The following is a 24,885-nucleotide window of genomic DNA, read 5'->3' as shown; positions in this document are numbered from 1 at the left end:
TCCCTGGAACACTAAATGCGGTAACCTCCCGACTATCTGCAGCTAACGGTATCTGAAAGTAGGCTTGACTCAGATCAATGGTCGATATATAGCGAGCCGAACGTAATTTGTCGAGAATCCCATTCATATTCGGTAACGGATACGCGTCTTTTTTAGATACGTTATTAACTTTTCGGAAATCCAGACAAAAGCGGTATTTCCCGTTAGGTTTTTTCACCATTACGATGGGGTTCGACCATTCGCTATAAGACGGTTCGATAATCCCTGCCTGGAGCATTTTATCAGTCTCCGCCCGTATGGCTTCCTGAACCTTAGGCGATACAAGGTAACAACGCTGTTTAATTGGCGGACTATCACCTACATCTATCTTATGTTCGGTAAGCGTTGTCACACCGGGGTTATCGGACGTTTGCGGTAACGTCTGTAAAAAAAAATCTAACGTTTCTTCTTGTGTGGACGTCAATTCCGATATCCCGCAACAAGAACTCTCATTTGGATCTACCTCGGTAGCTAGGCGGTATCTCTTGTGTGGTGATTCGGCAAAATACCATCCGTTAGTGGCAAAGTCCAATGTTACTCCGAATTTCGTAAGAAAGTCTAATCCCAGAATACACGGAACTGCTAAATTCGGTAACAACGCAACGGTAACTTCGTGACATTGGTCCTCTAGTTCTAACGGTACCTTAATCTCTTCCCTTATATTTGCGATTTGTCCATTCGCTGTTCTTATTTGTATCCCCCTTCCCCTCTCAGTATCCAATCCTAATTCTCGGATAATCTTTATCCCTTCACGGCCCAGTAGAGTGCGGTTGGACCCCGAGTCCACGAGGGCCGCGAGAGTGTAATTGTATATTTTAATCCGGAAAAATCTCAACGACGGTAACTCGTCCCTTTCTAAGGTGACATATGAATGGAGTACGGTATCATTCCCTGCGGTATCTGGTGCGGTATCTGGGGTCTCGCTTTCGGGACTCGGAGTCGTAGGGACCCTCTCTACTGGCTCCGGTTCTCGTTTCCCGAGCAGGTCGGGCAAGTCTGGACGGTAACCTCGCGTTTCCCGCAGCGGTAACAATATTTCCGGCGTGGCTCGGTACATCCGCGCGCGCGGTGTCCTGTCTTATCGCAGTTCCAGCATTTTATATGGCTGGCGGAATTGGGGATAACGGTAGCACTCGTCGAGGGTTCGGTAGCGGCAACGGCAGCGGCAGCAGTAGCGGTATCAGTCGATGCGGTACTCGCGCTAGGGGTTTTCGCGGATTTCTTTCTTTCTTTCTTTTTAGCGGTAGCGTTAGCGGTAGCAACGGTAGCAGCGTTCTTTGCCTTCCCCTTCGGCGCGTGGTAGGCTAAATCCGGAAAGATAGATTGCTCCGGCGGTAGCGGGGGTCGGTAGTTTTTCTCCGCTTGAAGGCTTCTTTCGATGCGCGTCGCCAGGTACTCTAGAGTCGCGAAGTCTCTGAACTCTTGACGTCGAATAGCTATCTGCATACGCGGTAACATATTCCGATGTGCGAAATTTAATTGTTTCTCCAAGGGCCAGGGGGGCGTCATTCGACTCAGTAAAGCCCGCAGACAAGTCAAATAATCGGCCGCGGTTTCATATTCCCCCTGTGTCCGCCTGAAAATTTCATCGCGAAGAGCGTATTGATAATCGGGATCCCCGAATCGGCCCCTCCATGCCGCCTCAAAATCGTTCCAGTCCCGCCAGTTCCCGCTTTCCAATCGCACCCAATACAACGCGATTTCCGATAAGAAGAGAGGTAGGCACTTAAAAAGGTCGGCGTCTGAGATGGGGACTATCGCGCGAGCCTCCTTAATTCTTAACAGGAAGGCTTCCGCGTCGTTACCGCGTTTTCCTGAGAAATGGAGGTTCCATTTTCTCATTAAATTATACGCCTCCGCTGTTGAGGCCCTCCCCGGACGGGAACTCGCCTGTGACGCGGCCGCGGACTCGCGTTGGGGCGGACGGTATCCGGTATCTCGGGTCATGTCGTCCCGCTTCACCTCCTGCCCCCCCAAGGGTAGTGTGCCCCGTAGGTCAGGCCTGCCACCCTCCCCTAAGAGGTCTCGCGCCTCCGCACCATCTTGGTCCTCTACGGACATTGTCTCTTCCCTCTCTTCGGTTTCCCCGCTACCGCGCGTCTCGTATCTGAGGAGTCGTGCCCGTAAAACCGGCAATATCCCCTGGGCACTCAATCCTCGATCCAACAAATGTCGACGCGCCTGACCGATGCTTAATCCCTGTATCCACTGATGAGGATCGCTATCCTTCCTCATAGAGACAACGAGAGAGTTACTAATTAACAGAAGTCAAAAATAAAAAAAAAATCGAAATAATACGACAAAAGGACGGATTCAAACTCAAAACGGTACGGTAAAGAGAAAAGAGAAATGACACACGAAGAGGGGAAAAAAAATTTTAAATCAAAATAACACGGTAAAAGTAAAAGAAAGTCAAAAGTCCAGATAATAGGGTAGAAGGAAAATAAAATTCAAAAATCAAAATAATACGGTAGAGAAGAAAGATGTTCGCAAATCAAAATAATACGGCAAAAGGAAAGAAAATAAAAAAAAAGTCAAAACAGCACGGTAACAACAAGAAATTCGAAAATCGAAATGATGCGGTAAAAAGGAAAAAAGAAATTTAGAAATCAAAGCAGTGCGGTAAAGAAACAGAAAAAGAAAAATAATAATAACAGTACGGAAGCGAAAATTCAAAAGTCCAAACAATACGGTATAAGAAAAAGAAGTTCAAAAATCAAGGCAATAACATATAAGAAAAAGGAAATTCAAAATCGTCAAACAATACAGTAGGAGGAAAGATCTAAAAAAAAATAATAATGAAGCCAATATTAATAAAACAAAATTCAAAAGTTCAAACGATACGGGAAACGCGAAAAGCCTAAAGATCACAACAAGCACACAAAAAAAAATCAAAAATTAAAACAAGTCTCTCTCGTTGTCGACAAAGGAGCAGTTACGCAGCCTTTAATAATGTTATTATGTTGTCTCCTTCGATTTCTAATAACGAGCCCCCAACGGTATGATCGTAACAAAAAAATTAAATTTTTAAAATAATTTTCACCACACAAGACTATCGGAATAACGCTAAATAACGGTAGCACATCAAAAAAAATCAGCTCTTCGGTAACGGCAAGGACAATAATCGAACGGCAGACGACCTAAATTCCAAACGAAATAGAGAAGGAGAAAGAAAAAAATAAAATCTTCACCACACAAGGTTATCGAGATAATAATAAATGTCAGAGAGTCGATAATAAATTCAAATTATCGGTAACATGAAAAACGGTAATCAAACGGTAGGGGACCTCAATTCGAAAACGAAAAAAAACGCAAGTAACTCCTATGCAATTTTAAACGGTAATTCGGTAATCTTATACGCGAAGCACACAAATTCCAGGCCGCTTTAGGGCCTTCAATAATTCTTAACTTACCCCCACCAGACGGTACGTTCGGTGCAGGACACCACAAAATACAAAAAAAACCACTGCTAAAAATATTCTAACGACACAGACACATTAACGAAGCACAATACTTAATTGTCGATTTTTCCTTTTTACTTTAAAAGACGAACGAGAGGAAAGAAAAACTCTCCCCTCTTTCTCTCACTCTCTAGCTCTCTCAAAAAAAAAATTATTATTTTTACTTTATACGGTATCTTGAGTTTCACACGGCGTCGGGCCCCACGTTGGGCGCCAAAATCTTTGCGACGCCGTTGCCCGCCTCGAGAACGCCGATCTCGAGGAGGTAGCGTGCAAGGTCTTGGCCGGTATAAAAATTAGATTATAAAAATTCAGTAGGGTATCTGAGAAACGGTATCGTGCGGTAACTAAAAATGCGGTAACTTATAATACGGTAACTTAGGTAATTGGGCGCCAGGCGCGGTATTTCCGCGCCACGATAACGATACGGTAACGGCAAGATCCGGTAACCTCGGGCTCAGTATTTGGCAGAGGGGCAGAGTTCTTTGTGGATTAGATGTCGAGAGAGAGCGCTAGAAAGTATTTAGGAGAGAGAAATAATCGACAGTCAGTTATCTTACTTATAATTATCTAAATATATTAAACAATAATGGTACAGATAGTAAACGGTATAACAGAGATAAGATCAATATATGTATAATTCGGTATCAAAAAAAACAAACTAAGAACGAACAGATAAATCTCGGAATATAAACAATCGAAGACCCGAGTTTGAAAGACAAAGGACTTGACTTGTAACGACTGACGCGAAGGTCAGGGATCGTGATAACGGAAACGATCAATTCAAAATGTGTGACTATAATACAACGATGAAAGCGGTAATAAAGTGATGTATAACATCTCACACATTGCGATACGGAAGCTCAAAGAATAATTTACAGCGGGGTAATCTTTAATACGCGAGATACAATACTCAGTCAAATTTCCGAACACGGCCGGAGTCGTGAGACCCGCCGCAAGCTTTCGATAAAAATTGAACGATATTTCTTACAATAATTCACGGTAATTAGCGGTAATCGACTACGGGATAAGACTCGCGGTCGGCGTGCAATCAACCCGTACGACTTCGGAACACAGGTCGAGGCACGAGCCTCGCGCGAATCTCGATTTTAATCGAACGAAACTAAATAGACTATTTAACGGTAATTTGCGATACCACTATTCAAAAGTAACGGATAATGAATAGCATATAATAATCGAGTGTCCTGTGAGTATCGTTTCAACGGTACACGTCTCTCCAAAATTTCGGTATATCTCGAATCGATTTCTCGGTACGGTAATCGGCGATAATATTTCACGGTATATTTTTGGCAGAAAAACCAAGGCTTCGGAAAATGGTAGCGGTAACAATGTTTATGCGGAACTGTTTGCTTTATTTAACGGTCTTCTCGCGACCTTGGGTACTCGGCAACAAAGACTCTAAGTCGAACAATAGAATTTTTGAATGAGCGATAACAGGAAGATGATTCAGCGGAGATTTCGCGGTAACAAATATTCTTGCCGAGCAAATTGTTCATTTACGGTAACACACGCTCGCGAAGAAATTTTTCGCGCAAATCCCGCCTTTCGATATGCGATACGAAACGACCAAAATTGCCACGTCACGCTAGGACTTAGATTTCGGCACGGTACACATAACGGTAACATACACGCTTAATATGACACGAAACAACATTTGGCGGTAATCAACGATATAAAATTCTACGGTACGGTACGAGACTGTCGGCACGAACCCCCTGAGAGGAACAAATCCGCGACACCCGGGGACAGTTGGCGTCCGGCAATTACGGTACAAGTACAAATACTTTACGCGATATCTTTACGAAATATTCGTCGCCCTGCGACGGTATCTCTAAACGACGCCAACTGATCCCGGATGAACAATAATAAGGCTACCTGTGCGGCGGCTTACAATGATCGTCGGCTATAGCTTCCTTCAGGGTCGCTTCCTCAAGGTTCGTCACACGTGTCTGCGGGGCACGAGCTCACCGAACAGTGACGAATTTCAAGTGCTTCCGTGAGGTCCTCGGATCCCGCGCCGATCTTCCGCGCATTTCGTCAATTTCGGATGAACGGGGGTTGATTCTCCGCCCCCTCCCGAGTCATAGCTGTTGAACGGCGTTGCCCTTATGCAGGGGCCCAGAACCCACGGGCGACGGTATCTCTAATTCTTGGAGACGGGACCGGCTGGCCAGGCCGTATCCTCGTCTTTTTCGGAATCTTCTTTATTCCCCAGTCGGCCGCCTGGGAGGTTGTCTTCCGCCCCGTCGTCCGGGTGTTCTGCCGTCTTTTAATCTGAAATAATGCAGATTTAATCTCCTGCAGAATTAAGCATAGCTACGGTACGGGATCTCATTACATGACCTTTTGTTTTCTTGCGGTATCTTCGGTATCTTCTGCGGTATATCCGGTATCTTCCTATACGGCTCCCTCTCCTTCCGGTATCTTGCTGTATCTTCATGTACAAAGGAGATAACGCACGCTCGCACAGCCGCCGCACTTTATTCGCGGATCTTACATTAAAGCTAAAATAAATCTTAAAAATATGAATAAATTTATATTTAAATTCCCTCTCAGGCGCGAGGATTACAAGGTGTGTATGCGAGAGTATAAATGTCGATGTGATTGTGCGTACAATGATTAAACTTGAAAATAATATCCGGTGTACAAACGAAAACGGTAAGTCTTGTGCTGGTAAGTAATATACAACGGATGGACGAGAAATGCGTATAACTAGTATCGGACGATCACGGAAACGCGGACTTAATCTACGAAAACGTGACGGGTACTCGGGACGGACACGGAACCTAGGACTAGTGTTGTATCGTCGACGGGGCTGATTGTCAGGACGGCTCAGAGATGCCGGTGATACCCCGTGCAGTCGGGCAATGCCTCGACTGAGACTGCGTACAGGGAAACCGGAATTACCCGGTGGATCGGACGATAAGTCGTCTCGAACTGGATCCGGGAAAACCGGAGACACCCGGCGGATCGAGTAACGCCTCGAGCGGGATGGGATGACCGACACTGGAGACACCCGGTCGAGCCGAGGAGCACCTCGGCCCGGGCGAGATCTGGTCAGGATCTGGCCTCGATACACTGGTCGTGTCGGCTCTTATACCGGCCGGAGATTCCCCTACCTGGCGAATCACTCAGGTGGGGCACAACTGCGAAAATTCGCGAATATTCGGACAGAGCGAGAGGGAGAGAGCGAGACAGCAAGCGCAAAGCGATGGGAGCAATCGATGAAAGCAAGCGAGACAGCGAGCGTGCGAGCGAGGAAGCGTACGGGCATGCATGGTTGTGAGCGAGATAGCGGGAAGTTAGCGGGTGCGATTAAGTAAGCGAATAAAGAAGTAATTATATTTTATTAAATAACGACAAATAGGAACGAGGCGCGGACGCATCGTTACAAATTAATTTACTTTACAATTAAATTAAACGGGATTATTTAATTAACAGAAAAAGAATTACACTTCATTTTTATAGAACATCATCGCTTCAATGAATTGATAGCGTCCGTTAGATTTTGTATTCAAGAAAATCCTTATTTGAATGTGCAAAAAATAACTCTACAAGCATATAAGATTAATAAGACTAGTAAAATTTAGTAAGTTAAAACAAATAAATGAAAAACAAAGCTGTGAATAGTGTGCAACAGATTGAAAAAAGCTTTATTTATTTAACGTTAAATTCCTGTCGCCAGTAGATAAAATAAAAGACGAAATTTAAATCGACCACACTGGCAATTTTTGGTTGACAATGTATCACAACGTTCCGACCATGGGTTTTGGTCCTTAACAAGTGAACTAAAAATTGTTTCCAGTATTATAAACAGAAAATAAATTACAGTAATTTCAAATAAAAAGTGAACAGAAAATTATATACATACAATATCTTAGTTAACTATTATATTGTGAGAAATAAGGAAATCACTGTGTCAAGATTTCATCATATCAACCTCTCCATGAAACAGAGAAAGACAAAACAAACTTTATTAGTCTATATAAACTTTATTAGTCATAAATATTGTTTAAATTCTCAATGTCCTTTTGTAAGTTAATAATGTTTTCAAACTTTTGATAAAAAACATTTCAGCAATTTCTCTCTTCCTCACATGTTTTTCATTGCGTAAAATAACCGGTATTGACCAATTAAAGTCGTGATTAAATTCCAATTTATGTTTGCCAATGACAGAAAGATTACTTTCATGCAATTTAATGTCGTTAAAATGTTTTTTGACACGAGTGCCTAAATGTCTTTTCGTTTGGCCAATATATGACGTATTACAATTTTTATAGTATAATTTATAAACGACTTCAGTCCTGCTATTAATAGGCAATCTATCATTTCCACGTTTAATCAATGCATTAAGTTTTTTAGGTAAATTATAGACAACAATAAGACGTTTATTTATTTAAATATGAAAAAATAAAATTATAACATAAAAATAAGTAGTATATAATAACGCATTATATATTACGCATAATAATGCATAATATTCTGTATCTTCATTGATTCATGGTTTTCTTCTTTATATTTTTCATACACACTGAGTATTATGATCAAATGATAACATGATACACGTTAAACTTTAATCTCTTGTGCACGAGTCAGACGAGTCATGGCTGTATACATTGTGGGGCCGGTAGTGGAAAGTAAAATATTGAGTCGATAAGATAGTGAAAAAAATTTGTAAAATATTTGCAACTTGATAGTAAAAGAATGGTCTTATAACGGTTTAATTCAAGGTAAGCGAAGTTGAATGAACTTAAAACACACATACTCTCTCTCATCATTCACTGTCCGGTCAAAAGCCAATCCAATTTGTGTGATAAGCCAAAGGCCCGTAAGGCATCGATAAATCCATTTGAATTCTCGACGTTGAATTCCCGACTTTCACCGTCGCCCGCGTGGACATGGGGACGGCGCGTGAGCGTTATACACTCTTTCGAAAGTCTTAATGTTTTTAATTTTATTTTTAATTTCATTTTTAATTTTATTTTTTTCATTTTACATGCAGATACATAAAAAGATATAACACGTACAATTATAAAATTACAATTTATTTCAGTCATATTGTATACAAGTGAACGAACAAAATGCGGAACAAAATAATGCTACTGCTATTGCTAGTCCTTTTCTTCGTTTGACTGCAACGAGCCAAATGAGACAACCTCTTCTCTTTCTAGATCCCTAGAAAAGGAAGGAGTAGATGGCGGAGTAGAGGGCGGAGAATACGAAGGTGATCTCGGCGGAGAGCCGAGAACAACATCCTCTTGTTCTTCCATCTCCTCATCCTCCTCCATCTCCTCCTCTTCGACTTCGTGTTCAAAATTCTCTTCTTCCATCATTTCATCCCATAGCCAATATGCCGGACATTTTTTTACTATTTTACCATCTGGATTCAATACCATGATGTTTTACCTTTTATTAGTATTAGGGGCCGAATACGTCCGGTATTCAATCTGTTGCGGTCTTATATACCGAGGCTGCCTCAATTCTCTTATGCAAAATGGTTTGCCCCTGCTACCATCTGTCGGCTTGCCTCGAACTGAATCGCCTTAGGGCTCGCACCGCCGTACGCGTAGCGCATGCATGACTTGGAGTGCAGTAGGCGCTGAATGTGTGGTAGATCGTAGCCGCCACAGTAATATAGTTATAATAATATCTTATAATAGATAACACATATATATATATATATATATATATATATATATTGTGACGTTGCCGTCCTGTCGCGCGTCCATCCGCCCCGATAAGTTTAACGGGCCGAGCGGCCGCGCCAGAATCTGCATCGAGAGAACATTATCGAGCTCCCCGGAGAGACGAACGATATTATTATGTTTTTCGCGTTTATTAATTTTATTTGTCATTTCTTTTGTATCGAGCGAATTTCGGGCAACCCGCCGGAGAAGATCAGAAGGGCTAGGAGCGCATCGAGGGATCTTACGTCACGGCTGACGATACGGCGCTTCTCGACAGCCAGCGAGGGAAATAGCGCCTGAAAGGTCGAGTGACCAGACGCCAAAGAGGCAACATCACCCCTTTTCGAGAAGGCAGAGCAAGGGACGGATCGGCGCTACCTCCCCCGCAGAGGCGAGAACGACAGCTGAGCCTCCACCGGGCCATTGAAAATGGGCCCGCGACAGCGAAATTTTAATTCGAGGTCGTTGTGCGCCAGGCGCCGAAATACCTCGCATTTCGCGAGGCGCCAAAATCTCTCGCGTGCCGCGATATGATTGGCCGCGGGGCTGCGCACCCCTCTACGCGGTCATTGACGCCGCTATGGATGGCCGACCCGGGATGGAAAGATCCAGGGATGATTCTGGTGCGGGCGCTCGATAACAGTAGTCGCAATTTGTCGGTTGTCGTCTTGTGAAAGTTTGTGAAAGAATCGCTGTCGTTGTCGAGATATCCGCCGAGGACGAAGCCGAGGACCATCCCCAGCGCTAGGAGAAGTATCGGTGAGGTTGCCCATCTTTTTATTGTGAGCCACATACGCGATTTGATCCGCCGGCCGGCCGTTCTGCCGCCGTCGCCATTTTCGTGTTTCGCGACCGCTCAGACTCAGGATCGAGCCAGCGAGATTTTGGTGAATTTTCGGGCGATCGGAGGCAAGCGACCGAGGAAGAGCGGACCATCGTATTGTAGGCATTAATTGATAAGGTAACGTTCGTCTCTCTCCGGATCTCGGGATATTCATTACGCGTAGCTATCGATCGCCGAATATCGACCGCGTGCGCGAAGAATCGCGAAACGCGTACGCCGCCCGTGTCGTCGTGTCGTGTCGTTGCACAGTGGGCCGGATTCAGATCTAGGCGGCCAAAAGTCGAAAAAATAAATTTCTGAAATTTGTGTTGTAAATACTCAAACTAGTTTCTAGAATAGTGAAATTATCCGATTTTAACATTTTTTTAATAATATTATAATATAGTTATAATAATTATAGGTTTATATGGTGCAATATTGCGAGTATCTACAAGTCGTGTTTTATTAAGTAAAACGTATTCTTGATAGATAATACTATTTTTTCTATTTTATTTGATAATATCTGTTAAATAATATCTGTAAAATTATTAACGTATTGTTTAAATAATATATGAATCGATATATGTGATTATAATTAATATCTATTTAATTAATTTATACATTAATACCTATTTTTTATTGTATAAAAAATGTTCAGTCGAATTAGATGCTGTACTTGTTCATACATGAAGAGCGGATATGTAAGAACTTGTATACGTTATGAGAAGAAGCGCTTTTCAGCGCTTTCGAAAATATTAGTTTTTATAATATGCCCATGTGCGTTATTCTGCGCACATTTAAGAAAAACTCCACATATGCCTGCCATTAGCGTCGACAGATGGCGTGTAACATAGGCATTCTCTCGAAGTTAAAATTACTTTAAAATTAAATAAATATAGGTCGGTTGAATATGATCTTTTAACTATTTCAATATTAATCGTATTTTCTTCTCAATATTTTCTGCTCGTATTAAATTAATTTCTTTGTCAATACTTTGTTATGACATTTTTATTTTCTGTTTTTGTTTTATTTGTTTTCAAGTACGATAAATTGCACTTGTGAAATTATATTTATCGTTTTTATTTTATTAATTTGCATACTTTATTTTTTATTAAATATAAAAAATGGCAACTTTAAAACGATTAGAATTATTCCAGGCAATGCAGGAGATTCCACTACAAAATAGAACAGATTACCTCTTACAATTTATCTTACAAAAATTAAATCTAACAGACTGTTCTTTACAAGCACAACAGGATTTGATGCATTCTATAAGAGTATTCATATGTATTGTATCAAAAATGAAAGCAAAAATCCGTAAAGATTCTGATACATTTATGATAAAATCAAAATCCTGGTTAGACAAAGAATTCAAAATTCCGGATTCAGTTCTTCGTTTGAGTCGCAATTCAATCAGTAATCGTTCTTTTTCTGTTGGTCGTCCAACAGTATCTTTCGATAACGCTAGTAATCGTACGAAAAGAAGAAAAGTTGCAAAACTCCTATCATCTAATTCTCTTACAGAAGTAGTTTCAGCTGCATGTACAAGTATTCGCAGGGGAGGGAGAAAAAAAATAGCTAAACATATTGCAGAAATTGTTGCAAATGGACATATACCGAAACTATCTCCTATTATTCGTGCGTATACGGATGACGAAGCTTTATCCTTTTTTGTAGAAGGAAAATTTTCCAAATATCAGTATAAAATAATGCGAATGCAAGCTAAAGAAAGAGGTGCTGATTTGTATCCGAATTATCATCGAATTCTTGAGGCAAAAAAACGCTGTTATCCCGAAAATATGAATATAACAGACAAATCTGCGGAAGTTCCTCTTCAATCATTGCTTGATCACACTACTATGCGTATCCTCGAAATTTCGCATTAATCTTAACAGTTATAGATAAATCATTATTAGAAAATGTGGAATTGATTATGAAATGGGGATTTGATGGTACTTCTGAACAATCACAATATAAGCAAAGAGCTGAATTTAATGACAGTGATCTTTTTATTACATGGTTAGTGCCTTTACAATTACAAACTGTGTCCCAGGAACATCCTATAATTTTATGGAAAAATTCTCGACCATCATCTGTAAGGTTTTGCAGACCTGTACACTTTCAATTTATAAAGGAAACAAAAGAAGTGATTAAAACTGAATGAGAATATATTGAGAGACAAATATCTCAATTGACTCCGTTAATGATAACAAATCCAGTTAAAGTCACAGTAAAATATCGCCTCACGTTAACTATGGCTGATGGAAAGGTATGGAATGCTCTCACAGATAATTCAAGTCAGGTTTGTTATATATGTAAAGTCACCCCAAAAGACATGAATAAGTTAGATCTTGTCTATAATCGATCTCTTGATAAGGCTACTTTGGCATTCGGTATATCTCCACTTCATTGTTGGATTAGATGTTTCGAATGTCTGTTGCATATTTCATATAGAATAGATATAAAAAAGTGGCGAATTTTCAATAAAACTGATAAAGAAAAAGTAAAAAATCGAAAAGAAATTATTCAATTAAAATTCAGGACACAAATGGGATTAATTGTGGATATTCCAAAGCAAGGAAGTGGCACAACAAATGATGGGGATACCGCTCGCCGATTTTTCGAAAATCCCAGAATAGTTAGTACGATCACTAACATCGATGAAAATGTAATTAGAAGATTTGGCATCATTTTGAAAACTATCTCTTGTGGTTTTTTCATAAATCAGGAAAAATTTAATATCTACTGTTACGAAACAGCCAAACTATATGTTCACTTCTATAATTGGTATCCTATGCCAGCATACGTGCATAAATTACTTGTGCACGGTGCTGCCATTATTTCTACAGCCATTTTACCCATTGGACTTCTGTCTGAAGAAGCTCAAGAAGCAAGAAATAAAGATTGTAAATATATAAGAGAACATAACACTAGAAAATGCTCGAGAGTTGCCACAAATGAGGATTTATTCGGTAGCCTCCTTATTTCATCTGATCCGCTCATCACATCACTTAGACATGAACCATCAAAAAAGACTGGTACTATTCCTTCTGAAGTTATAGAACTACTTTTAGAACCGGAATTCTGTAGTTACAATTCTAAATCATCATCAGAATCTGAAGAAGAATAGTCTAAAAACAATTTTGAAAATATTTCTTTCCAGAATTTCTATTTTATTGAGTTACATTTATTTTTTTGTTTTATTATGTCGTTTTTCTTTCTTGTTTAGAATTATAAAAATAAATATATAAAATATATAATAAATATTATATATATATATATATATATATATAATATAACAATATAAAAATATATTACAAACATTTCAAAAATAAAAAAAATTTAAACATGTAAAAAACAAAAAAATATAAAATTCCAAAATAATTTTTTAAATACGAAAAAAAAACATGGGACTACATCTTCCTACGTCCTCGTCGTTAGTCCTGGATTACGCTAAAGGTAAGAAATATATGTTATAAACCTTCCCCCACAACAAAAATTTCCTTATATTTCTCATCATTCGTTTCCTTGTATTTCATTTATTATATGCTTGTTTTCTCTCGTAAAGAAATTAATATTACTTGCAAAAGGTTACGCACGCACGCGTGCGCGCGTCCACACACACACACACACAAACTGTATAATAATTTGTACATATAAGTATAACATAAGATGCATCTATAAATGGATGTGAAGTAAAATACAATTCAAAATTTCTCAATTCCTCATTTAAGAACTATATCAAATAAAAACAAAGGAAAATCAATAGATTTGTGTATGTGCATGTGTGTATAAACTGAGGATCCAAAAAATTATAAATATTGATAATAAAATCAAGTTTTCTAATAATCTTTACATTTTGGCCGCCTAGATCTGAATCCGGCCCACTGTGCGTTGCCGCGTGAAATATTCCCTTAAATTATCTTAGGGCGATTTTTGTGTCTGATTTCGTGGATGTCCTCGTCGATTGTTAAGTATGCGTGTGGGCGTTTATTGTATTTTATCGTATGGTGTGCGTATTTGCGTCTTTGTCGCGCTTATTACGCCGTCGAATAGAGCGTAATAAATGGTAATAGAGTATTTGCGTCTTTGTCGCGCTTATTACGCCGTCGAATAGAGCGTAATAAATGATAATTTGTGTCTGTCGAATTTGTCGCGGTGCGAAATAATCGCCAAAGTCCGACCGAGAGTAAAATCTGAGCTGCTTGCGCGGAAGAAAGAGGCGAAACGCCGGCAAAGAAAAATCTCTGGCCGCCGTCGGCTATTGAATATCGAAAATATCGTTCGCCTGTCGCATCCGTCCTCGCAAAACTATTAATTATTTCCGATCTCTGGTTAATTAGGCTGTTGAGCTATTAAGTTGTCGTTTAAACTTGCGAATTGAGAAATTGTGAAGAAAAATCATTGTTTCCGGATCTCGCGTACCATGCACCGCGTAACACGAAACAGCCCTCGCGAGGCCGCGAAACTCTTGCCGCGTTGAGTACATCTGAGGCGGAATCAGAGTCACAATCGAATTCGCGAAAGGAGAGGAGAAATAAAAATCGCACAGCTCGAGCCGCGACCGGGACGGAGGCCGCACAGGAGGCCTCGTCATCATCAGGGACGACAGCCGTAGAATCGACAGCTTCGCGAAATTCCACGCGAAAGTGTTGGAATTGTGAGGGCGTAGGTCGCATTTCGCGAAATTGTAAAGCCGCTCCGCGAATGCACTTTCGCGTGGAATTTCGCGAAGCTGTCGATTCTACGGCTGTCGTCCCTGATGATGACGAGGCCTCCTGTGCGGCCTCCGTCCCGGTCGCGGCTCGAGCTGTGCGATTTTTATTTCTCCTCTCCTTTCGCGAATTCGATTGTGACTCTGATTCCGCCTCAGATGTACTCAACGCGGCAAGAGTTTCGCGGCCTCGCGAGAGCTGTTTCGTGTTACGCGGTGCATGGTACGCGAGATCCGGAAACAATGATTTTTCTTCACAATTTCTCAATTCGCAAGTTTAAACGACAACTTAATAGCTCAACAGCCTAATTAACCAGAGATCGGAAATAATTAATAGTTTTGCGAGGACGGATGCGACAGGCGAACGATATTTTCGATATTCAATAGCCGACGGCGGCCAGAGATTTTTCTTTGCCGGCGTTTCGCCTCTTTCTTCCGCGCAAGCAGCTCAGATTTTACTCTCGGTTGGACTTTGGCGATTATTTCGCACCGCGACAAATTCGACAGACACAAATTATCATTTATTACGCTCTATTCGACGGCGTAATAAGCGCGACAAAGACGCAAATACTCTATTACCATTTATTACGCTCTATTCGACGGCGTAATAAGCGCGACAAAGACGCAAATACGCACACCATACGATAAAATACAATAAACGCCCACACGCATACTTAACAATCGACGAGGACATCCACGAAATCAGACACAAAAATCGCCCTAAGATAATTTAAGGGAATATTTCACGCGGCAACGCACAGTGGGCCGGATTCAGATCTAGGCGGCCAAAATGTAAAGATTATTAGAAAACTTGATTTTATTATCAATATTTATAATTTTTTGGATCCTCAGTTTATACACACATGCACATACACAAATCTATTGATTTTCCTTTGTTTTTATTTGATATAGTTCTTAAATGAGGAATTGAGAAATTTTGAATTGTATTTTACTTCACATCCATTTATAGATGCATCTTATGTTATACTTATATGTACAAATTATTATACAGTTTGTGTGTGTGTGTGTGTGGACGCGCGCACGCGTGCGTGCGTAACCTTTTGCAAGTAATATTAATTTCTTTACGAGAGAAAACAAGCATATAATAAATGAAATACAAGGAAACGAATGATGAGAAATATAAGGAAATTTTTGTTGTGGGGGAAGGTTTATAACATATATTTCTTACCTTTAGCGTAATCCAGGACTAACGACGAGGACGTAGGAAGATGTAGTCCCATGTTTTTTTTTCGTATTTAAAAAATTATTTTGGAATTTTATATTTTTTTGTTTTTTACATGTTTAAATTTTTTTTATTTTTGAAATGTTTGTAATATATTTTTATATTGTTATATTATATATATATATATATATATATATATTTATTATATATTTTATATATTTATTTTTATAATTCTAAACAAGAAAGAAAAACGACATAATAAAACAAAAAAATAAATGTAACTCAATAAAATAGAAATTCTGGAAAGAAATATTTTCAAAATTGTTTTTAGACTATTCTTCTTCAGATTCTGATGATGATTTAGAATTGTAACTACAGAATTCCGGTTCTAAAAGTAGTTCTATAACTTCAGAAGGAATAGTACCAGTCTTTTTTGATGGTTCATGTCTAAGTGATGTGATGAGCGGATCAGATGAAATAAGGAGGCTACCGAATAAATCCTCATTTGTGGCAACTCTCGAGCATTTTCTAGTGTTATGTTCTCTTATATATTTACAATCTTTATTTCTTGCTTCTTGAGCTTCTTCAGACAGAAGTCCAATGGGTAAAATGGCTGTAGAAATAATGGCAGCACCGTGCACAAGTAATTTATGCACGTATGCTGGCATAGGATACCAATTATAGAAGTGAACATATAGTTTGGCTGTTTCGTAACAGTAGATATTAAATTTTTCCTGATTTATGAAAAAACCACAAGAGATAGTTTTCAAAATGATGCCAAATCTTCTAATTACATTTTCATCGATGTTAGTGATCGTACTAACTATTCTGGGATTTTCGAAAAATCGGCGAGCGGTATCCCCATCATTTGTTGTGCCACTTCCTTGCTTTGGAATATCCACAATTAATCCCATTTGTGTCCTGAATTTTAATTGAATAATTTCTTTTCGATTTTTTACTTTTTCTTTATCAGTTTTATTGAAAATTCGCCACTTTTTTATATCTATTCTATATGAAATATGCAACAGACATTCGAAACATCTAATCCAACAATGAAGTGGAGATATACCGAATGCCAAAGTAGCCTTATCAAGAGATCGATTATAGACAAGATCTAACTTATTCATGTCTTTTGGGGTGACTTTACATATATAACAAACCTGACTTGAATTATCTGTGAGAGCATTCCATACCTTTCCATCAGCCATAGTTAACGTGAGGCGATATTTTACTGTGACTTTAACTGGATTTGTTATCATTAACGGAGTCAATTGAGATATTTGTCTCTCAATATATTCTCATTCAGTTTTAATCACTTCTTTTGTTTCCTTTATAAATTGAAAGTGTACAGGTCTGCAAAACCTTACAGATGATGGTCGAGAATTTTTCCATAAAATTATAGGATGTTCCTGGGACACAGTTTGTAATTGTAAAGGCACTAACCATGTAATAAAAAGATCACTGTCATTAAATTCAGCTCTTTGCTTATATTGTGATTGTTCAGAAGTACCATCAAATCCCCATTTCATAATCAATTCCACATTTTCTAATAATGATTTATCTATAACTGTTAAGATTAATGCGAAATTTCGAGGATACGCATAGTAGTGTGATCAAGCAATGATTGAAGAGGAACTTCCGCAGATTTGTCTGTTATATTCATATTTTCGGGATAACAGCGTTTTTTTGCCTCAAGAATTCGATGATAATTCGGATACAAATCAGCACCTCTTTCTTTAGCTTGCATTCGCATTATTTTATACTGATATTTGGAAAATTTTCCTTCTACAAAAAAGGATAAAGCTTCGTCATCCGTATACGCACGAATAATAGGAGATAGTTTCGGTATATGTCCATTTGCAACAATTTCTGCAATATGTTTAGCTATTTTTTTTCTCCCTCCCCTGCGAATACTTGTACATGCAGCTGAAACTACTTCTGTAAGAGAATTAGATGATAGGAGTTTTGCAACTTTTCTTCTTTTCGTACGATTACTAGCGTTATCGAAAGATACTGTTGGACGACCAACAGAAAAAGAACGATTACTGATTGAATTGCGACTCAAACGAAGAACTGAATCCGGAATTTTGAATTCTTTGTCTAACCAGGATTTTGATTTTATCATAAATGTATCAGAATCTTTACGGATTTTTGCTTTCATTTTTGATACAATACATATGAATACTCTTATAGAATGCATCAAATCCTGTTGTGCTTGTAAAGAACAGTCTGTTAGATTTAATTTTTGTAAGATAAATTGTAAGAGGTAATCTGTTCTATTTTGTAGTGGAATCTCCTGCATTGCCTGGAATAATTCTAATCGTTTTAAAGTTGCCATTTTTTATATTTAATAAAAAATAAAGTATGCAAATTAATAAAATAAAAACGATAAATATAATTTCACAAGTGCAATTTATCGTACTTGAAAACAAATAAAACAAAAACAGAAAATAAAAATGTCATAACAAAGTATTGACAAAGAAATTAATTTAATACGAGCAAAAAATATTGAGAAGAAAATACGATTAATATTGAAATAGTTAAAAGATCATATTCAACCGACCTATATTTATTTAATTTTAAAGTAATTTTAACTTCGAGAGAATGCCTATGTTACACGCCATCTGTCGACGCTAATGGCAGGCATATGTGGAGTTTTTCTTAAATGTGCGCAGAATAACGCACATGGGCATATTATAAAAACTAATATTTTCGAAAGCGCTGAAAAGCGCTTCTTCTCATAACGTATACAAGTTCTTACATATCCGCTCTTCATGTATGAACAAGTACAGCATCTAATTCGACTGAACATTTTTTATACAATAAAAAATAGGTATTAATGTATAAATTAATTAAATAGATATTAATTATAATCACATATATCGATTCATATATTATTTAAACAATACGTTAATAATTTTACAGATATTATTTAACAGATATTATCAAATAAAATAGAAAAAATAGTATTATCTATCAAGAATACGTTTTACTTAATAAAACACGACTTGTAGATATTCGCAATATTGCACCATATAAACCTATAATTATTATAACTATATTATAATATTATTAAAAAAATGTTAAAATCGGATAATTTCACTATTCTAGAAACTAGTTTGAGTATTTACAACACAAATTTCAGAAATTTATTTTTTCGACTTTTGGCCGCCTAGATCTGAATCCGGCCCACTGTGCAACGACACGACACGACGACACGGGCGGCGTACGCGTTTCGCGATTCTTCGCGCACGCGGTCGATATTCGGCGATCGATAGCTACGCGTAATGAATATCCCGAGATCCGGAGAGAGACGAACGTTACCTTATCAATTAATGCCTACAATACGATGGTCCGCTCTTCCTCGGTCGCTTGCCTCCGATCGCCCGAAAATTCATCAAAATCTCGCTGGCTCGATCCTGAGTCTGAGCGGTCGCGAAACACGAAAATGGCGACGGCGGCAGAACGGCCGGCCGGCGGATCAAATCGCGTATGTGGCTCACAATAAAAAGATGGGCAACCTCACCGATACTTCTCCTAGCGCTGGGGATGGTCCTCGGCTTCGTCCTCGGCGGATATCTCGACAACGACAGCGATTCTTTCACAAACTTTCACAAGACGACAACCGACAAATTGCGACTACTGTTATCGAGCGCCCGCACCAGAATCATCCCTGGATCTTTCCATCCCGGGTCGGCCATCCATAGCGGCGTCAATGACCGCGTAGAGGGGTGCGCAGCCCCGCGGCCAATCATATCGCGGCACGCGAGAGATTTTGGCGCCTCGCGAAATGCGAGGTATTTCGGCGCCTGGCGCACAACGACCTCGAATTAAAATTTCGCTGTCGCGGGCCCATTTTCAATGGCCCGGTGGAGGCTCAGCTGTCGTTCTCGCCTCTGCGGGGGAGGTAGCGCCGATCCGTCCCTTGCTCTGCCTTCTCGAAAAGGGGTGATGTTGCCTCTTTGGCGTCTGGTCACTCGACCTTTCAGGCGCTATTTCCCTCGCTGGCTGTCGAGAAGCGCCGTATCGTCAGCCGTGACGTAAGATCCCTCGATGCGCTCCTAGCCCTTCTGATCTTCTCCGGCGGGTTGTCCGAAATTCGCTCGATACAAAAGAAATGACAAATAAAATTAATAAACGCGAAAAACATAATAATATCGTTCGTCTCTCCGGGGAGCTCGATAATGTTCTCTCGATGCAGATTCTGGCGCGGCCGCTCGGCCCGTTAAACTTATCGGGGCGGATGGACGCGCGACAGGACGGCAACGTCACAATATATATATATACAGGGTCTACCAAAAGTGTGGAAACCCCTAAATATCTCGGAAAATATACGTTTTACAGAAAAGTGTTTCCAACAAAAGTTGTAGGGTTTAAGAAGATCTATATACTGATTCTATCAGTTTGACCTTGGATGGCGTCGTCAAGGTCAGGTCAAGGTCACATTGACTTTTTTAAATGACACCCCCTACATTTGATTGCATATTCTTATAGCTTAATTCAAGAGCTTTCCAAAACACTATAATAATGTTCATTTTTATTAAGTACTTTGCGAGTTATGAGGGTTGAATGATAGAGTAGCGCCGGTATTAACATTATCCAAGGTGTACTACATGGAGGTTACTCGCTCGGATTTGCATCTGTTGTGTGTGTGATCCAGCTAACTAAGGCAAGATCGGTCGTGGATCCAGTCAGCAAAAGCAAAGACCCAACCAAATTACAATCGAGCATTTAAAGACCTGGAAAGCAATCGACATAGTAAACAGTAAATAAATTTGTGGATGCTCATTTATCATAATAATTGTTCGAAATGTGTGCGTGTGCGTGCGTGCGGTGCGTGTATACAGAGATCAGGTTAGGTTGCACCAAACGATTGCAAATGTGTTTCAATGTGTTAAAGTAAATGCTGAAAGTGGCTGCCATTTACTTCCTGACAATATGCTAATCTTTGGTAGAATGTAGAAATGACTTTACGATTCGTTTCAAAAGGTATCAAAGCCATTTCATCCCTTATTCGCTGTATCAATTCGTGAATGGTTTTAGGTTTTGTTCTGTAAACCTTACTCTTCAGATATCCCCATAGATAATAATCAAGAGGAGTTAGATCTGGTGACCGAGGTGGCCAATCCTCTCCTCCCTCATTTCCGTTCCTTCTTCCTATCCACCGTAGCGGAAAAGTCTCATTTAAAATACGACGTGGTCCTGCACCAAAATGAGCAGGAGCTCCATCATGCTGAAACCATATTTCTTGGAAATTATTTGGAAAAGTATTCTGTATGGCTGGAATTATTTGATCAACAAGTAATCTCTCATACCTTTGAGCGTTCAAATATTCTTCAAAAAAAAACGGCCCTATTAAATAGCCATCTATTATTCCGCACCATACATTTATTTTTTGTGGATGTTGTGTGTGAGTTTCCCGCACCCAATTCGGATTCTCATCTGACCAGAAACGAAAATTTTGATTATTAACTTCTCCCGTTAAGGTAAAAGTTGCCTCGTCTGTGAAAACAATTTGATAAGGGAAGATGGGCCGGACATCTATTAGTGCCATCATTCTTTCACAGAAATGTATACGACGCTCCTCATCTCCGTTTTGCAATTCTTGAACGTATTGCAATTTATATGGATGGAACTTGTTCTTCTTTAAAATTCTCCAAACCAACATGGGAGCAATATCGTGAGTTTGAGCGACTCTCTGAACACTAGAATTGGGATCTTCAATAAATGTCTGCAGAACATCAAGTTGTTTTTCTTCGTTGGTTGCAGACAATGGTCTTCCTGACTTAGAGCGATTTCTTACGCTACCAGTTTGTCTAAAACGTTCTATTGTTTTTAACACAGTGGACTTATTAATTCGACGGTTCGGATACGTGTCATTAAATAATCGAACGACATCAGAGAACGATCTTTCGTTATCACCCCATCCACGCATCATGAGGATAGTGATTCTTTCACGTTCCGACAAGTCGCCAGCCATTTTTAAAACGTTTAATTTTAATTAATCGTACGTTGTATTTGGACGATAACAATTAATTTCTGCTTGCTCAAAGCTGAAGTTAGAAGGTGCTCGTTCTTTGATAGCTTTATACATTCTTAGTTGAATTTTAAATGCGAGTTAGACTGCATGTAGTGCGTCACATAGCGGTAAATGAAGGAACTAACGAGACGTTTCATACACGTTTTATGGAGCAATTTTTTGGCAATTTGACTTCAGCGAAATATGAGGATATGTTGAGGAATCGATCTTGCCTTAGTTAGCTGGATCACACACACAACAGATGCAAATCCGAGCGAGTAACCTCCATGTAGTACACCTTGGATAATGTTAATACCGGCGCTACTCTATCATTCAACCCTCATAACTCGCAAAGTACTTAATAAAAATGAACATTATTATAGTGTTTTGGAAAGCTCTTGAATTAAGCTATAAGAATATGCAATCAAATGTAGGGGGTGTCATTTAAAAAAGTCAATGTGACCTTGACCTGACCTTGACGACGCCATCCAAGGTCAAACTGATAGAATCAGTATATAGATCTTCTTAAACCCTACAACTTTTGTTGGAAACACTTTTCTGTAAAACGTATATTTTCCGAGATATTTAGGGGTTTCCACACTTTTGGTAGACCCTGTATATATATATATATATATATATATGTGTGTTATCTATTATAAGATATTATTATAACTATATTACTGTGGCGGCTACGATCTACCACACATTCAGCGCCTACTGCACTCCAAGTCATGCATGCGCTACGCGTACGGCGGTGCGAGCCCTAAGGCGATTCAGTTCGAGGCAAGCCGACAGATGGTAGCAGGGGCAAACCATTTTGCATAAGAGAATTGAGGCAGCCTCGGTATATAAGACCGCAACAGATTGAATACCGGACGTATTCGGCCCCTAATACTAATAAAAGGTAAAACATCATGGTATTGAATCCAGATGGTAAAATAGTAAAAAAATGTCCGGCATATTGGCTATGGGATGAAATGATGGAAGAAGAGAATTTTGAACACGAAGTCGAAGAGGAGGAGATGGAGGAGGATGAGGAGATGGAAGAACAAGAGGATGTTGTTCTCGGCTCTCCGCCGAGATCACCTTCGTATTCTCCGCCCTCTACTCCGCCATCTACTCCTTCCTTTTCTAGGGATCTAGAAAGAGAAGAGGTTGTCTCATTTGGCTCGTTGCAGTCAAACGAAGAAGAGGACTAGCAATAGCAGTAGCATTATTTTGTTCCGCATTTTGTTCGTTCACTTGTATACAATATGACTGAAATAAATTGTAATTTTATAATTGTACGTGTTATATCTTTTTATGTATTGCGACGCCGTCGCCCGCCTCGGGAACGCCGCTCCCGAGGAGGTGGCGTGCAAATTTGGCGGTGTCGGTAATTGGCGGTGTCGGGATCTCAAAATGGCGGTACGGTATCCTAAAATGGCGGTAAAATACGGTAACAGACCCTCCAGCAAAAAGGAGATAGAATATGGGCGCCAGGCGCGGTATTTCCGCGCCACGATATCGAAACGGTAACGGCAAGCTCAGTTTATGGCAGAGGGGCAGAGTTCTTTGCGAAGTATTTATCGTACGGGACAGAGAGCGCTAGAATATCGTTAGGAGAGAGAAATGATTACTCAGTTATTTGGTCACAATTAATTACATATATTGAAATGTTAGAATACACACAATGAATCGTATAATCGGTTTCGCTATAAGATGGATAACTTTAATATAATACAGGTAAGTTTGATATAATAACGGTAAATTTAATATAATAACGGTAAATTGAATGTAATAGCGATAAAATTTAATATAATAACGGTAACTTCAATATCAGAGCGATAAGTTCAATATAATAGCGATAAACTCGGTAAATATACCGGTGAATATACAAGAACGCGAAGTACACGATAAAATAATACAAGAAAGCAGATAAATTTTGAAATATAACGGTTATCTGATAAACCGCGGAAACAATGGACACATTATAACGACTGATGCGAAGGTCAGATACAATAATCTCGGAGAGGTTACTTGAAATACTGACTTCGAGTCGGAAATACAAGAAGACAAGGAAAAAAACGGTATTAGAATAGTTTTAGCCTTTCAATAATGACGGTAATCGAAGGCCGTGAACATTAGCGGCGGAGCCTCTACCAGACTCGAGAACGAATTACGGCTGATTTCGGCTCGTACGCCGAGACGTTCGTCGCGCTAACAAATTTCGATATAATTCTCAACCAGTTTATTGGCGGTAACCCACGTAATTAGCGGTAACCAGAGTGTACGGGGATTTTACGAACAGATGATGATACGCGGATGGTTTACGAACACTTCTGGAGGCGCGAGCCTCGTGCTCAATATCGATATAAATCGAACCTGAATTTTCATACAATGACGGTAACTTCCACGCTCAACGACAATTAACGGTAAAGAACAATAGATATTTATGAAATAAACGGAATTTTAACCCGAAATATACGGTATACGGATTTTATAAAAGTTCGATATAACTCGAATCGAACCTTTTCTTACGGCAATCAACGAGGACTTTCGACAAAGTCTTGATAGAAAACAAAAGCTTTCTCTAACGGTAGTTTCAAGGAGATAGACGGAAATTGTTTACCCGATGTAACGGTCGCAGCACGACCTTTCGTTTCGTTAACAATATCACAACGTCCGCGTAACGGAAATTTCGAACAAGCGGTACGTTAATTACTTTTCGGCGGAGATTTCGCGTAGGGCAATATTCTTGCAGAGCCGTTCTCTTACTTCCGGTAACACCCGCTCGCAAAGAAATTACTCGCTCAAATCCCGCCTTCCGGTATGCGATATACTTGATCAAAATCTTCCGCGTCACGCTCGGAGTCTCGATACAAAAAAACGTTAACAGAAACGATACAATTCTACACGGTACGGAAACGATACATAAGACCACGGACTGTCGGTACGA

This window comes from Camponotus floridanus, unplaced genomic scaffold (assembly GCF_003227725.1).
Source record: "Camponotus floridanus strain SB8 unplaced genomic scaffold, Cflo_v7.5 scaffold261, whole genome shotgun sequence".
Classification (NCBI taxonomy): Eukaryota; Metazoa; Arthropoda; class Insecta; order Hymenoptera; family Formicidae; genus Camponotus; species Camponotus floridanus.
Note: the sequence above shows the minus strand (reverse complement) of the source record.